At 31.9% G+C, this 8,071-nt stretch overlaps 2 long non-coding RNA genes across 3 annotated transcripts; one reads left to right on the top strand and one right to left on the bottom strand.

Annotated features, from left to right (window-relative positions):
• The first annotated feature begins 744 nt into the window (after positions 1-744).
• LOC110879391 lies at positions 745-1,648 on the top strand. 2 transcript variants are annotated; one of them, XR_002558646.2, is made up of 3 exons: positions 745-857; positions 1,162-1,282; positions 1,398-1,648. It is a non-coding gene; the product is annotated as an uncharacterized LOC110879391 (long non-coding RNA). The 2 variants fall into 2 exon arrangements; XR_002558648.2 differs by lacking the exon at positions 745-857 and adding an exon at positions 879-1,092.
• Positions 1,649-2,231: 583 nt separating this feature from the next.
• LOC110879404 lies at positions 2,232-7,644 on the bottom strand. The gene is made up of 2 exons (XR_002558652.2): positions 7,412-7,644; positions 2,232-3,576 (listed from the first exon to the last, which is right to left on the bottom strand). It is a non-coding gene; the product is annotated as an uncharacterized LOC110879404 (long non-coding RNA).
• Between the last annotated feature and the right edge of the window lie 427 nt (positions 7,645-8,071).

The raw sequence follows: 8,071 nt of genomic DNA, 5'->3' as shown, positions 1-8,071 counted from the left end.
GAGAAAATATAGTGTATTTTAGTGTAATTTAAGGTGAAAATATAGTGGAATGGATGTGAATGCTTTTATAACTTATTACGGAATAAGACAACTAGCTACATCTCATTCTAGCCAATGTTTTGTCTTTTTTCCTTTCTCTCAACTAAATTACGATTTTTGTCCTTAACTTAAATTTACAACATTACTATCGTTTTTGTGTTTTCCCTGTTAAGTTACAATTTTCCCCTCAATGTAAAATTATAGTTAAGCCATCGTTTTAGTTTTTTTTTCTTTTTTCACAAAACTATGGTAGTGTTTTGTTTTAATTGGTTGGCTCGTGTAATTTTTATTCGTGCCAGGCGGCTGCCTGACACATGCTCATTTGTTCAAAAAAAATTACAATTTTGTCCCCAATTTAAAAATATAGTCTTTCTATCGTTTTTCCATCGTTTTAGATTTTTTTTTAGCAAAAGTATGGTAGTGTTTTGTTTTAATTGGTTGACTTGATGTAATTTTTTTACATCATATTATGAGTAGTACGTACAAGTAACCGAAAACAGATGTACATATTATGAGAGAGAAATATTCAATTTAGTGCCTCGCAACGTTAACGAGGAAAAACTAATTTATTTACATAATTCATTTAAAGTAAAAAATTAAAATTCCCCCCCGTAAATTCCCTCCCTCCTTCCCCGCCTAATTAAAACAATTCATTTAAAGTAAAAAGTTAAAATTCCCGCCCATGTAAACTCCTTCCCTCCTTCCACACCTAATTAAAATGAGATTCCCACCCCATAAACTGCCTCGTTGCCTTGGTTTCATTTAAAAGTTTCATCCCCAAAACTGACTCCTCATTCAAACTGCACTTCTACTCCCATGTATGTGATCCTTTCAATTTCTTTAAACTCCTTTCATAGTTGATCACTGCCACTAATATGTGTTTATTTAAAGCCCAAATTGACTATGTATCACTTTGGTACAAATACCATTAAGATATGTTTTTTTTGTTATCTCTCGTGTATTTGCTCTCAAGGATTTATACAAGATGATTTTAAGATTAAGATGGTTCTGAATGCTTTTCTGGCTCATAGATACTCAGATACAGTTTGTCCAGTATGTTATTTTTCATGTTCACGTCTGAATCATTTACATCTCATAGTTTATGTGTTCCAACTTTTTCAGGTGCGGTTAAAGAATTAATCAATGCTCAAAGCTCAAAACGCACACATTGATCGTTATAAGAAAAACATTAAAGTTGGGAAACGCCAGCGAAAACTGTTCACAAATCTTGCCTTGAAACAAGGTATACTTTCACATTTCTTCATTCTCTGCTTTATGTTCTTGTTAATTAGTTTTTATGAGGCAAACTTTAATGGTAATTTGCTTGGACTTATAATTTGTTTGAATCATTTGATCAGAAAAGATGGCAATGAAGGCTGCTTTATTCACGATGAAGATCAAGAGAACCGTGTTCTTTGTACACATATTGTATTTTGTGATGCTTGCATATGAAGCTATGTTCTAGATGGGATGGAGTAGTGTTGTTTTCTTCATTCGGGATATAGAAAGTTAGGAAACAATAGTCATTTGTATAATTTTATAATATTTCTTTGCATTATACTTTATAATTTTTCTTATCTATTTGTAGAATCTCTTATTTTTTTTGTCATTGTAAAGCTTTATGTGATTTTGGATATATATCTATGTAACAAAAAAATTGAATTGCAAATAAAGGGAATACCCAAAAATTGTGTTTGCATCTAAATTTTGTAGCTAACTTTATGTGGTACAATATGCAGCAAAATCCGTAGCTAAAAATTCGTAGCTAAAATTTTGTAGCAAAATTCGCAGCTAAATACTTGTAACAAAAACCGTAGCTAAAATTTTGTAGCAAAAACCGTAGCTAAAAATCTATAGCAAAAAGCATAGCTAAAAAGTCATAGCAAATTTTGTAGCAAACATTTCTGTAGCAAAATTCATAACTAAAATAGCAACGCCTATTTTTGTAGCTAATACCGTAGCAAAATATGACTTCGTAGCTAAAAGTCATAGCGAATAAACTAGCGACGAGACTTGTAGCTACGAACCAAATTCGTAGCAATTTGGTAGCAAAATGGGTGTTTGCTACAGATTTGCTACGGATTCGGCCCTAGCGGAAACCAATTTTTGTAGTAGTGTTATTTATGAACAACTAGAATAACAATATAAAAAATTCAAGTTATAGATCTAAGCATCATCGAATCGAATGCATATAATCATGAACGTTGTAATCATCATATCGAGCATATTGTAAGGATTTCAATATTCACCAACAGTATTCACCAACAGTATGTAAAAAAACTAGATCTAGTAGTAGTATTATTATCTACTGAACTGAAAACATACGTACGAAACTAAGAGATAGAGATAGCAGGTTGCATTGTTGCCGATTCAGTTCTTCTTCTTTTTGTTTCTCTTGTTGTTCTTCTTCATCTTCTTATGCTTGTTGTTCGAGGAAGAAGATGCGGCGGAAGGTGCGGCGGCAGTCTGAGAAACAGGAGCAGGTGCCGGAACCGGAACCGGAGAAGCTGGAGGAGCTGCCGGGATCTGAGAAGCTGGGGGAGGTACGCCTCTCTTCGCATCTTTTTTGGCTTTGTTTGCTTTCATCTTCCTGTATTTCTCCTGACGTTCAAGTTCGTTGAACAGTCGCTGCGCACATCCACTCTTCTCGTGTTGCATTAGCTCATCATACGTCCGAAAATAGGAGTTACATCCGCGAATCCAGCAATACCACCTTGATACGTCGCCCATTCTCTCTCTCTCTCTCTCTATGTTGGTTGTGATTTGACAAGTGATGTGAGGTAAACTGAATTCAGTACTTATATAGCATATAATCATGAACGTTGTAATCATCATATCGAGCATATGGTAAGGATTTCAACATTCACCAACAGTATGTAAAAAAACTAGATCTAGTAGTAGTATTATTAGTCTATCTCCAATAAGCCCTTGGAGAACAGGCCCTTAGAAGCCCTTACCATTGAAGCTCATCCATCTCGATAAGCCCGTAGGTTGGATGCCCTTACACAAGGGCATAGCTTTTCCTCGGTTCATGCGATATGGTGGGTCCAAAGTGAAAAAAAAAAGTTTTATTTAAATATTGTGTGTAATCGGTAGGTGATGAGGTGAAAATTAAGAAGGGTAAGGATATTTGTAGGGTTGGAGATGAAAGTGAGGCTTTCAAGGATTTGTAAGGATATTATGTGGCAGATGATGTGACAGCAAAGGATGACTAAGGACACACTTAGTATCGGAGATATTCTTATCTACTGAACTGAAAACATATGTACGAAACTAAGAGATAGAGATAGTATGTAGGTGCGGTTGCATTGTTGCCGAATCAGTTCTTCTTTTTGTTCCTCTTGTTGCTCTTCTTCTTTTTCTTATGCTTGATTTTCTTCGAGGAAGAAGTCTCCGGTGATCTTCAGATTAATCCTAAGCATTGGTCTACATACTATTAATCCAGATTATTCAGGAAATATAAAGTTAATTGGCATCTTCAGATTAATCCTAAGCATTGGTCTACTCTCTTGATCCCTCCCAAGGTATCCTGTGAACCTAAGGTGTACATAAAGTTTACAGAATTAGTCGAATGCCCAGTACAGAATAATAGGCTCATAGAAAATAAATAATCAACTGAAAATATATCACAATATCTCATAATGTAAATTAATAAGAAGCAAAACAAAGAAAAGCATTACATATAACTGAACTGAACCATATCATACGGATGTACTCATAAGAACTGTCTGATAATTCGTGACGACACATGGGTAGGTACTCCTGTATGTCAATCACACGAAATGGATGTGGTTGGCATACCCACAACCACTTCCTGAAACCAAATTGAAACTGAGCTAGGATCGATTCATACGCCTCCTAATAGCTATGTACCACATATGTACTTAAGAGACGTTGTGAACTAATCTCTCCGTCACGAGAGGAACATATGTTGCCGATGCCACAACATGCCCGTGGGACACTCCATGGAAAGCAAGTACTTATGGTAATGAAGTATTGAAAATGTGAGACACATAATCCAATGCAAATAACCATTGCAACTAAGGACTCTATATATATATATATATATATATATATATATATATATATATATATATAGGATCATGTACGGGTTAGGATCAAATACAAAGGATAAAATAAATAAGAAGGGTAACAAGGATTCTAGTCCATTGATCTTAGATTTGGATGATTGAGATTAGTTATAGGTAAAAGAAGATAATAGAAGGACATAAAGGGAATCATATATTTATGGATTTTCTCTCTACACATGCAAGGCACATGCCAATTCCCCCATCGATTTAAAACGTCCATAACTTTTTCATACGACATTTTTTTTAAAAAAATCACCATAATATAACGAGCGTTTTTTTTATCTTTAATATGAGTACCATATTATCATATAAAAATAAAATAAAAAATTTCATTTTTACTGGGTTTTTTTGCATTGTGTTAAAGGTTCAGGTCATTGTGTCTTTTAACTGGGTTTTGGTCAGTAGAGTTTCTATACATTGTGTTATTATCAAAACCTATAACACAATGTTAATTTGGGTTCTATCCATTGGGTTTTTATAAGAACATATAACACAATAAATAACACAATGAAGATGGTGTTATATCTGGGTTTTCTATAAATTGTGTTATTTGTTCAGGTCATTGTGTTTAATATGTTATTGATTGTGTTTTAATATGTTGTCCATTGTGTTTTAATAAATTGTTCGATTTTTTTATTATCTTTGTTCATTGTGTTTTAGTTTGTTGTGTATTGTGTTTTTAGTTTGTTTTCCATTGTGTCTTCATCTGCTCTCCATTGTGTCTTTTATCTGTTGTTATTAATTGTGTCTTTTATCTAGTTGTCATCAATTGTGTTTTTATTTATTCTGATACTTATTGTGTTATATGTTATCGCCATTGTGTTATACGTTATGGTCATTGTGTTTTAGTATGTTGTCAATTGTGTCTTTATCTGTTGTCATTGATTGTGTATTTTTATCTACTTTACATTGTGTTTTACATCATGTCCATTGTGTTATTATCATAACCTATAACACAATGTAAATTTGGGTTCTATTCATTGCGTTTTTATAAGAACCTATAACACAATACATGACACAATGAAGATGGTGTTATATCTGGGTTATCTATAAATTGTGTTATTAGTTCAGGTCATTGTATTTAATATGTTATTTATTGTGTTTTAATATGTTGTCCATTGTGTTTTAATAATTTGTTCAATTTTTTTTATTATCTTTGTTCATTGTGTTTTGGTTTGTTGTGTATTGTGTTTTTAGTTTGTTTTCCATTGTGTCTTCATCTGCTCTCCATTGTGTCTTTTATCTGCTGTCATTAATTGTCTCTTTTATCTGTTGTCATCAATTGTGTTTTTTATTTAGTCCGATACTTATTGTGTTATATGTTATCGCCATTGTGTTATACGTTATGGTCATTGTGTTTTAGTATGTTGTCCATTGTGTCTTTATCTGTTGTCATTGATTGTGTTTTTGATCTACTTTATATTGTGTTTTACATCATGTCCATTGTGTAATATGCAACTGGGTTTTTGAATTTTTTTTTAAAAAATATAACAATATGGTACTCATATTAAAGATAAAAAATACTCGATTTTGTGGTATAATTTTTTTTAAAAACAAATGATGTATAAAAAAGTTACGGACGTTTAAAAATTGGGTGGGGGGGGTTTAACATGTGACTTGTATGTGCATATTCTCTTTCCCTCTTGTAGACAAAATTACGTTTTTCCATTTAATTCCTCCTAGGACACTTGTCACTCTCTGGTGGCTTCTTACCCTTCTTATTTTTAAATACTTTGTATTATAACTCAACCCGATCCTGTACATTAATTCAGAAGTGCGAGAAGTGTATTATAACACTATATATAACACCATATAAACACCGTATAACACTATGTAACACCATATAACACTATGTAACACTATATAACAAATATAACACTATATTTTGTCTGATAGCATGTCTATGATAGATGTATAGTGTCATATTTGTTATATAGCATTATATGGTATTATATGGTGTTACATAGTGTTATACGGTGTTACATAGTGTTATACGGTGTTACATAGTGTTATACGGTGTTATATAGTGTTATATCTAGTGTTATAATACCCTTCTCACACTTCTATATTAATATACAGGATCCCTACCATATATAAATATATATATAGGGTAAGGTTCATGCGAGAACCACCTTTATTGCGAGAACCGCGATAACCAATGTGAACACAACCAAAAGTACCTAAAAAAATCTAAGCCCCCCCCCCCCCCCCAGCTAAATGCTAAAAACTAAACCCCCAAAAAAACCTACCCCCACCCAAGTTAAAATGCTAAAAACTAAAACTAAACCCCTAAAAACCTAAAAAAATATAAAAAAAATATAAAAAAATAAAAAAACACACAATTTTTTTTAATATTTTTTTACATTAAAATTGCTACTTTTAGTAGTAAAAAAATTAAAAAAAAAAAGATTTTATTTTATTTTTTTTTTTGGTAACGAAAAATCACTACTTTTGGTCACAAGATTTGAACTTGTGATCCGAAGCTTTTAAGTCATAAGGCTTAACCAGTGAGACACTTAGTCAGCGATGTTCTTTTTTTTATAAAATCTGATTATATAAATAAGAAATGCTGATGTTAATAAAGGGTAGTCAGAAATCTGATTCATAAAACAGAAAATATTTGATAAAAATAATTACCAACAAGGTTGGAACCCTAGACCTCTAATTTCTAAACCCCAAGACTTAATTAGTTGGACTATACCACTTTCTAATATTACTTTGAAATCTTATTTAGTTAACCAATGATGTGTTTAAATACCAATCTGGTTCGTTTAAATATAAATGTAATATGTTAAAAAGAATGTCTATTGCAAGATTTGAACCCAAGACATCTAGAATAATAGGTTAGAACTTTAACAAGTGAACCACATATAATTTATTTTTGTTTTATATAATCTGATTTCAAATATTATAAACTTGATGCTTTTAATGGAAAATCTAATGTGTTTTACGTAAATATGATATTGCATCAGATCATCTAGATCATCTAATGTGAATCTGATGTTGCTTCATATATCAGAAATCTAATTAAAAATATGTCTTCAACAAGATTCAAACTCGGGACCTCTGGGTTGTAAACCCGAATATGATTTAGTTGGACTACCTTAGTTCTTGTGAACAATCAAATTCATAATTATATTATTTACATAGTTCAAAGGTTTATGTTATTCTTCGTCATCTTTTATCTAAAACTAACAACCCCAGATATTCAATTCTATATTCCATTACCATTCTAGAATAACCTTAAATTTTCTAAAATTAAAGATTTAGTTTATGATTACCTTGGTCGGAATCATGTTTCGGTTACGAGAGACGTCGTCAGAAAATACGTAATGATCGTCGGAGTTGGTATTTCTTCGCCGAAAATGGTTTCAGGTGGTACGCATTTCGTGGTTAAAGCTTCAAGAGGTTTAGTAGGGATAATGGTGAACAAAAAGTGGTGTCAGTATGGTGTTCGGTTACGATTTCCCGAACCAGGTTTTCCTGCCATAACTGTTGGAAAATAAGGTAGTGTTTGAAGAAGATTGAGGATGGTTTTGAAAATGAATCAAGCTCTCAATTTATAGAGGAGAATGGAAGGTTCTAGTTGGTTGAGAGTTTTTGGAGATTTTTCCAGAGTCAATTTTAGATGAATAATTCATGCAAATGGCGAGGACTATTATCCAGCCCTCCATTTAAATAATATTAGATTGAAATAATTCATCTACAATTTCGCAACTTGCAAGATAATTTGTATTTATTAATTATTTTTGTGGTTATTCTTATTATTAAATTTTGTTTTTATTAGTGTGTTGCATTTCTAGCAAATTAAAGAGAGGGATTAATTATTATTATTATTATTATTATTATTATTATTATTATTATTATTATTATTATTTTTTTTTTCGGTTATTACAAGAAGGTTCAAAACAACCTGGAGGAATTCCTATTAATGGCAGTAG

This window comes from Helianthus annuus, chromosome 1 (genome assembly GCF_002127325.2).
Source record: "Helianthus annuus cultivar XRQ/B chromosome 1, HanXRQr2.0-SUNRISE, whole genome shotgun sequence".
In the NCBI taxonomy this organism is placed as follows: Eukaryota; Viridiplantae; Streptophyta; class Magnoliopsida; order Asterales; family Asteraceae; genus Helianthus; species Helianthus annuus.
The sequence above is the reverse complement of the archived record's forward strand: the minus strand, read 5'-3'. Positions and strand labels throughout refer to the sequence as shown.